This window comes from Perognathus longimembris, chromosome 28 (assembly GCF_023159225.1).
Source record: "Perognathus longimembris pacificus isolate PPM17 chromosome 28, ASM2315922v1, whole genome shotgun sequence".
In the NCBI taxonomy this organism is placed as follows: domain Eukaryota; kingdom Metazoa; phylum Chordata; class Mammalia; order Rodentia; family Heteromyidae; genus Perognathus; species Perognathus longimembris.
In genome coordinates this window covers 81,018,849-81,026,757 of record NC_063188.1, presented here as the reverse complement: position 1 = coordinate 81,026,757, position 7,909 = coordinate 81,018,849, and positions in this window count along the sequence as shown.

The window sequence follows — 7,909 nt, the reverse complement described above, 5'->3', positions numbered from 1 at the left end:
ATCCATAAATAAACTGTTATTGAGACAGCCATTTTCATTTCTAACTCGTGTCTATGGTCTTTCGTGCTTCTGTGGCAGAGCTGAGTAGTTGTGACAGAGCTGTATCACCCTCAAAGCTCTCTGGCCCTTTAGAGGAAATATTGGTTGGTCCTGTTGTAAGCTGTCGATTTTGTTCAATTCCAATGGAATATTGTTCAAATAATGAATTTATTTAAAACTATTCGGCACAGAAAATTGAGATAACTCAATGAATATCAAGTTACTCTGCCTGATTACTTGTCTTAACTATAATACAAACCTCCTAAACTACATGCTGAACAAACCCTATTATTGCAGAAAAATCCCTTGAGCCTTATTATTTCAGCATCTCCTGGTCAATGTATAAAGGCTGGTATTTCCATCTATGTGTCCAATGAATTTTCCCAAGGACTGTGAAAAACTGTTCTGTGTACCCATATGTGGCATTCTGAAAATGCTCAGTGATGAACATTTCCCCTATCTTAGCAGTCCTCAACCAGTGATTTAGAGAGTTCAGTATCTTAATGTCCCAGTTCTGTTGTTGAGGCAGGGTCTTGGTATGTAGTCTAGGCTGGCTTGAAATTCATTATGTAATGTTTTGATACAAGTTTATGTCAAATTTTTTAATTAGATTGAGCATAACTACCTCCTCAAACATTTCTCAGTTTTTTGATACATTCTATTTGGATCTTCATGTTAGGACATTAAGACTAAACCAAATTACCAGCCTGCTGTACATTACTATAGAAGACAAAAAAAGGACAAGGGACTGAAGTAAAAGTAGTTATGGCTTTTGTTTGATATTACAGGATTTTGAATCATATATATCTAAGTTACTGAGCTGATTCGTAGAAAATGGAATACATTAGAGAAATCAGACAGTATACTATAACATCAAGGGCATGAATTCAAAATTTAAGATTCTCTACTTACAAGTTATATGTTTTTGTGTAAGTGTTGTTTTGGAATCTTACTTACACATGTATTAAGTAAGAGGTAATGTCTCCTATCACATTTATTAGATAATGGGTGCTTGGTAAATGACAGTATTTCTAATTTTGATTTCTCTATAAGTTAATTTCCTGAAAAGATATTGTGTTGAATAGAAATTCTGACTTCCCAGTGTCATGGAGAGGATGGACTGACCCTCTACTGGCACAAATATTGGTTCATATTCAGTATAAAAGTCAAATTTTGGGCCTGGGAATATGATAGAGTGCTTACCTCACCTGGGTTCGATTTCTCAGCACCACATATATAGAAAAAAAACAGAAGTAGCACTGTGGCTCAAGTGGTAGAATGCTAGCCTTGAGCAAAAAGAGGCCAGGAACAGTGCACAAGCCCTGAGGACTGGCAAAAAATGTCAAAGTTCTTTCTCCTTTCACAGAGCTTATCAATTTTACACTTAAAAAATACAATGTTGTGACTTTTGTCACTTGTTGGAGAATATAATTTAAACGGTCTACTACTTATTCCTTATTCCTAAACACAGCACAAATAAATGACAAATAGGAAAGATAGTCATGTTTTTGTCTTTGGAATTAGAGAAAACTTGGACTTCTCTGGTTGATGTCACTACTCCTTTAAAGTAAATACAGCCATCTCTTGCTCCTATTTTTCTCTTTGTTTTGTTTCTAGGGATTTAGATATACATTCACATAGTAGTTGTGTACTAATGACAGTAACACATTCTAAAAAATGCATCACTTTCAGAAACAATTCCCTCAGAAATAAACATTTTAGAGTGCTTAACTTCCTTAACAAAGACCCAGAAATGCTATAACTTAAAGAAAGGAGGACAAATGGGACTGCATCAAACTGCAGAGCTTCTGCAGGGCAAAGGACATAGCTTGCAAGATAAACAGAAAGCCAACAGATTGGGAGAAGATCTTTACCGGCCATTCAATGGACAAAGGCCTCATATATAAAATATATGCAGAACTAAAAAAATTATCCTCCAAAACAAAACCCCAAAGAACCAATAGCCCCCTCAACAAGTGGGCTAAAGACTTAAAAAGAGACTTCTCTGATGAGGAAATGAGAATGGCCAAGAGACATGAAAAAATGCTCTACATCACTGGCCATAAAATAAATGCAAATCAAAACAACATTGAGATTCCATCTCGCCCCAGTAAGAATGTCCTATATCAAGAAAACTAACAATAACAAATGTTGGAGGGGATGTGGCCAAAAGGGAACCCTACTTCATTATTGGTGGGAATGTAAACTGGTTCAGCCACTCTGGCAAGCGGTATGGAGATTCCTCAGAAGGCTAAACACAGAGCTCCCCTATGACCCAGCAGCCCCACTTTTGGGCATCTACCCAAAAGACCACAAACAAGAACACATTAAAGCCACCAGCACAACAATGTTCATCACAGCACAATTTGTCATGGCTAGAATATGGAACCAACCCAGATGCTCCTCAGTAGGAGTAGAATGGATCATGAAAATGTGGTACATATACACAATGGAATTTTATGCCTCTATCAGAAAGAATGGCTTTGCCCCATTTGTAAGGAAATGGAAGGACTTGGAAAAAATTATACAAAGTGAAGTGAGCCAGACCTGAAGAAACATGGACCCTATGGTCTCCCTCATAGGGAATAATTAGCACAGGTTTAGGCAACTCACAGCAGAGGATCACAAGAGCCCAATAGCCCTTATAAACACATAAGATGATGCTAAGTGAAATGAACTCCATGATATGGAAACGACTGTTATATTACTGTTGTAATTACTTTCAACATGTGATGTGAAACTGTAGCATCTATTATTGAGGATCCTCTTGTACCCCTTCCTGTGGTTGTACCTGCACTATCTCTGTATCTTATCTGAGTACATTGGAAACCATGTATACTGGTATTAGAACTAGGAAATAGAAAGGGAATACCAAAATTGAGAGACACAGGGTAAAAAAGACAAATGATTACAAAAGCAATATTTGCAAAACTTTTTGGTGTAAATGAACTGAAAAACTCATGGGGGCAAGGGAAAGGGAAAGTGTTTCACATGGCTGAACTGCCCAAACATGAGGCTCTCATTGATCTAACTTCATTAATGAGATTTATGAATATTCTTGTTCTTGTATTCTTTGGGGACTAACCATATTTTTCAGCTGAACTAGTTCAATGGATTAGGATGTCCAAAAGGTATAGCAATGGCATGGTGTATATTGGATTTGTGCTTCTTGGAGTTATCCTCGGGCATAAAACTGCAAATTTAAGTATCATCAGCCTCTTCAAGACTTATATTAATATCTGTGATCTCCCTTGATCCTCAATTTCTAGGCACTACATATTCTATAGTCCAAGACATAGAAAGGTTCACCTATATCACATAGGTTGTCAGCCTTAGATTTAGGGCTAGAACCTGGTGTTTTTTTTGTCTGACACATGATTGAAGTTCATCCTAAAAATTGGTAATGGTAGTCTAGGCCTAATTTCTTGACCTTATCTCTGACTCAGAAAAGACATGCACAGGAATAAGGCACTGATCATGCATGCCTGTAAACCTAGCTACTCAGGAAGCTGAGATCTGAGGATTGAGGTTCAAAGCCAGCCAGCCCAGAAAAGTCCGTGAGACTCTTAAATGTCAATTAACCACCCCCAAACCAGAATTGGAGCTGAGGCTCAAAACGGTAGAGCACTAACCATGAGCACAAAAGCTCAGTGACAAGCACCCAACATTTAAGCTCCATAACCAACAACAACAAAAAGACTCATTCATGTACAATTCCAAGGGGCTTTACTCTGGCCACTTGACCTTGTAATTCACTTATTTCCCCTGTTTTCCTTATCATCGCCATCCTTGGAATGAGTAATAGGAAAGATTTATGCCATTTTCTTAGGACAGAGATTAGTTGTGGGGAGAAAGAACTTGCTTTCTGTTAAGATGTATAGGAAAGAAAATAAACTTGTTGTTATGCTTCCTTCTGATTTCCTGCTTTATTGATCCTGGTCTATATCCAAGACACTTAAAAAGAATTGATTCTTCAGGCAGTTTAGAGAAGCAGAGAAGTTTCTATGTATTTATTTAGAAGTTACACTATAGAATTTGCCTTTCTTTTCTTCCTTTTCCAAGAATTAATTGATGCTATTAAACTTGGCCCAAAAATATATGAAGAAAAATAAAGCGAAAGTAAAGGGATGAAGATTGGGTGATTCTGAAGATTTAATTGAAAGGCCAGAAACTCCTACACAATGTCTAAAGGTAGCCTGTACACTTGGCTGTGAATTCTCAGTAACCAACGTGAAGGGAAAAGCATGACTGGTACAACACCCACGAGTGTCCATGAGACTGTGACAAATAAATTGCTCAGAAATACAGCCTATTTTGTACTAATGTGAAAGAAAAATGTGTATCATAGGCCATTAAAAGAGGACATTGTGAAATAGAATAGATGGAGTCATCATCATACTCTCATAGTGAGTACATCAGGGTTTTCTAAGGCTAGAGACTACCTGGGAAGACAATGAAAAGAAAAAGGAGGGGCAGGAAGGGGAAGATTCAATAATGCAAGACCTTAGAAGAACTAGGCTCAGCAATAGTAATTTCATGAAGAGCTATCATAGATTGATTCAAGTGAAAGGGTTTTTGTTAGTCTGACTTGACGCATTTTCCAAACTTTTTGGTGCCATACCTGCTTTATACTCTTAAAAATTGTTGAGAACTTCTAAAGAACTTTAGTTTACATGATGTATGTCTATCAATGTTCACTGTATTAGAAATTAAAATGATAAATGTAAGAAATTGATTCAAAAATAATTTAAAAATAAATAATCCATTGTCCTTTAAGATTTTCCAAGACAAAAAGAGTTAGTGAGAAGAATGGCATTATTTTATGTTTTAGCAAATCTCTTTAATATCTGGTTGGATAGCATTTTGGCTAAGACACACATTTTGGTTGAAATATATGAAGAAAATCTGATATCACACATATATGTCACTGGAAAAGCAAAGAGTATTTTAAGAGCCTTTTCTGAGTACTGTGGCTATTCTTCTTTGGTATTACAGTAAAATAAGTGCCTATTTCTTAAAGATTAGTTACAATAAGGAATCTAAAATGATATCATTAAACTAATGCCTCATCACTGTTACCAGAGTATTCATTGCTCTAATTTGCACTTTTTAAAATTATTAAGTGGTTGTACAAAAGGTTACAATTCCATAAATCAGGTTACTAACACATGCTTCTTGATTAATTTCACCCCTTCCATTATTCTCCCCCACTTCCCCTCCTCCCCCTCCATTCCCTACCCTCCAATGACATAGTTCATTTTTTATATAATGTACATTGAATATAATGACTGCATTTGCTCACTCTTCCTCCATACATTCCTGTGCCCCCCGTCTTAATCTCCCCCTCAAAACATGTTTGCATTTCTTGGTATTCATTTTGATAAACAGTACATTCGTTTTTCAGAGGAGTTACACTTTTGGACTCCTCCCCCAAGTATATTCTCCTTTCGTCAGTGGATCTGTTTTTATCCATGCATTTTGTAATAGCACACATTGATCATTTGGAAAATACTGAGCTAAGAAGATTTTCTAAATATTAATATGTTTCAGTATATTAAAAATTACAGGCTCTCAATTCAGACCTGCTGTTTGAGGATTGTGAACCCAGGCTCGAGCTTGCAATAAAGATTCTCGTGTGATTACATTGGAAAAAAAATTACATTTGTTAATATTACCATCAATTTCACTACAAGTGTTTTTTTTGTTTGTTTGTTTTTGTTTTTTGTTTTTTGTTTTTTTTTGCCAGTCCTGGCTTCTTTTTGCTCAAGGCTAGCTCTCTGCTACTTGAGCCACAGCGCCACTTCTGGCCGTTTTCTATAAACGTGGTGGTGAGGACTCAAATCCAGGGCTTCATATGAAGGCAAGCACTCTTGCCACTAGGCCATATTCCCAGCCCCCACTACAAAGTTTTTAAGTATTGGGATACTGTTGAGCTCACTTTAGCATATATAAGTTTACCAAATTTCCAATTATAGTTAAGAGCTCAAGTTTTATCATTGACAACAAACACTATCAGTCATTTTCCTTGAATTGAGAGCCTCCTTTTATTCATTTGGAGGAAGATGTTTGCTAAATACCCAAATCTGAATAGCTGTAGTTTGACTACTGATTGCTCTTTCAAGTAAAAATGATATTTGAAGGAAAAAAGAAGCCAATTCAACCCACAACTGGAATGCATGTGTGCCTTTCCTAGTGATAACCACCACGCTCCACTGTGCAGAGGAGATGCTTTCTTTGTGCTTTTCATTTCATTCCATGTAAGTTAGGGATGAAAAGGCAGCACAGTGGTAAAGAACACTTGCCTCATGTAGACCAGGCCCTAGGTTCCATCCTTAGAATCTCAAGAAAACAAAACTTAATGACACTTCTTGCCTGACTCATTTCATCCTGTTCAAAGGTTGAGATTTAATATCATTAACCTAAGCATTTAGGACATTCTTTTTTTTCTGCCAGTCCTGGGGCTTGAACTCGGGGCCTGGGCACTGTCCCTGGCTTCTTTTTGCTCAAGGCCAGCCACTCTACCACTTGAGCCACAGCGCCACTTCCAGCTTTTCCTGTGTATGTAGTGCTGAGGAATTGAATCCAGGGCTTCATGCATGCTAGGCAAGCACTCCACCACCACTAAACCATATTCCCAGCCCCAAGGACATGCTTTGGCTTTTTGCTTTTGTTTGTTTGTTGTTTACTTTGATTTGATTTCTGTCTTTTTGCCATGAAGGTAGGGCAGTGAAGCAGACAATGATTATGAAAGCTACTGCCTTGATTCATGCTAGGATGCCAGCAGTTTACTGTGAGCAAAACCATATTCATTATGTATGCATCAACATAATCACATATTAGTACATAATTAGAATAATCAGTCTACATTAATATGCAAATAGAATTGGTTTTGTGAATGCTCTGAAAAAGTTTATAGAGCCCTCTTTGAGAGCTGCTTGCCTGGAGGAAAGGGTAGAGTGCCTATCTATAATTTTGTACAATTATATAACCCAAAATTATAAGGCTCAGATGGCACAACACAATGAATTTCAAATTAAATTTGATATTTTGAGATTATTATAGACTTACACACAACTTTAAGAATAGGAAGAGATGCTGTGCAGTTTTTATGCAGTTTTCTCCATTGGTAGGCCCCTTCTAAAGCTACAGTACACTAAATATCACAACCAGATCACTGACACCACTGACACGGATAGTCAAGATGCAGATTAGTTCTGTTACCCCAAGGCTGCCTTGTGTTGCCTTTTTTCTGTTTATGTGGTACTGAGGAATCAAACCCAGGGCTTCATGCGTGCTAGGAAAGTACTCTACCACTAAGCCACATTCCCAGCCCTTGAGGATAATTTTTTTGTCAGTGAACATCCAATTATTCCATTTCTTGAACTGCTTTTGTAACTTTATCAAAAACAAGCTTGGCATATTGGCATTGGTCTATTTTTGTATTCAATATTCTCCAATGAACTACATATTTGTCATTCCATCATACCATACATTCTTGATTATTATATGGTAGGAATTAATGTTGGGTACAGTGTTCCCTCCCACTTTATTCTTGTATTTTAAAAATTAGTTGAGCTCTATTAGAGCCTGGACCTTTCCATTAAAAAACATTTCTATTCAAGAATACTATGAAATTTCTATTTATTCATCTTCTGTTTTAAAAATTATGGTATTTTACAAATTATGGTATTTGCTGACCAACCTTTATTCACTATTTTTTTTGCCAGTCCTGGGGCTTGAACTCAGGGCCTGAGCACTGTCCCTGGCTTCCTTTTGCTCAAGGCTAGCACTCTACCACTTGAGCCACTTCTGGTTTTTTCTATATATGTGGTGCTGAGGAATTGAACTCAGGGCTTCATGTATATGAAGC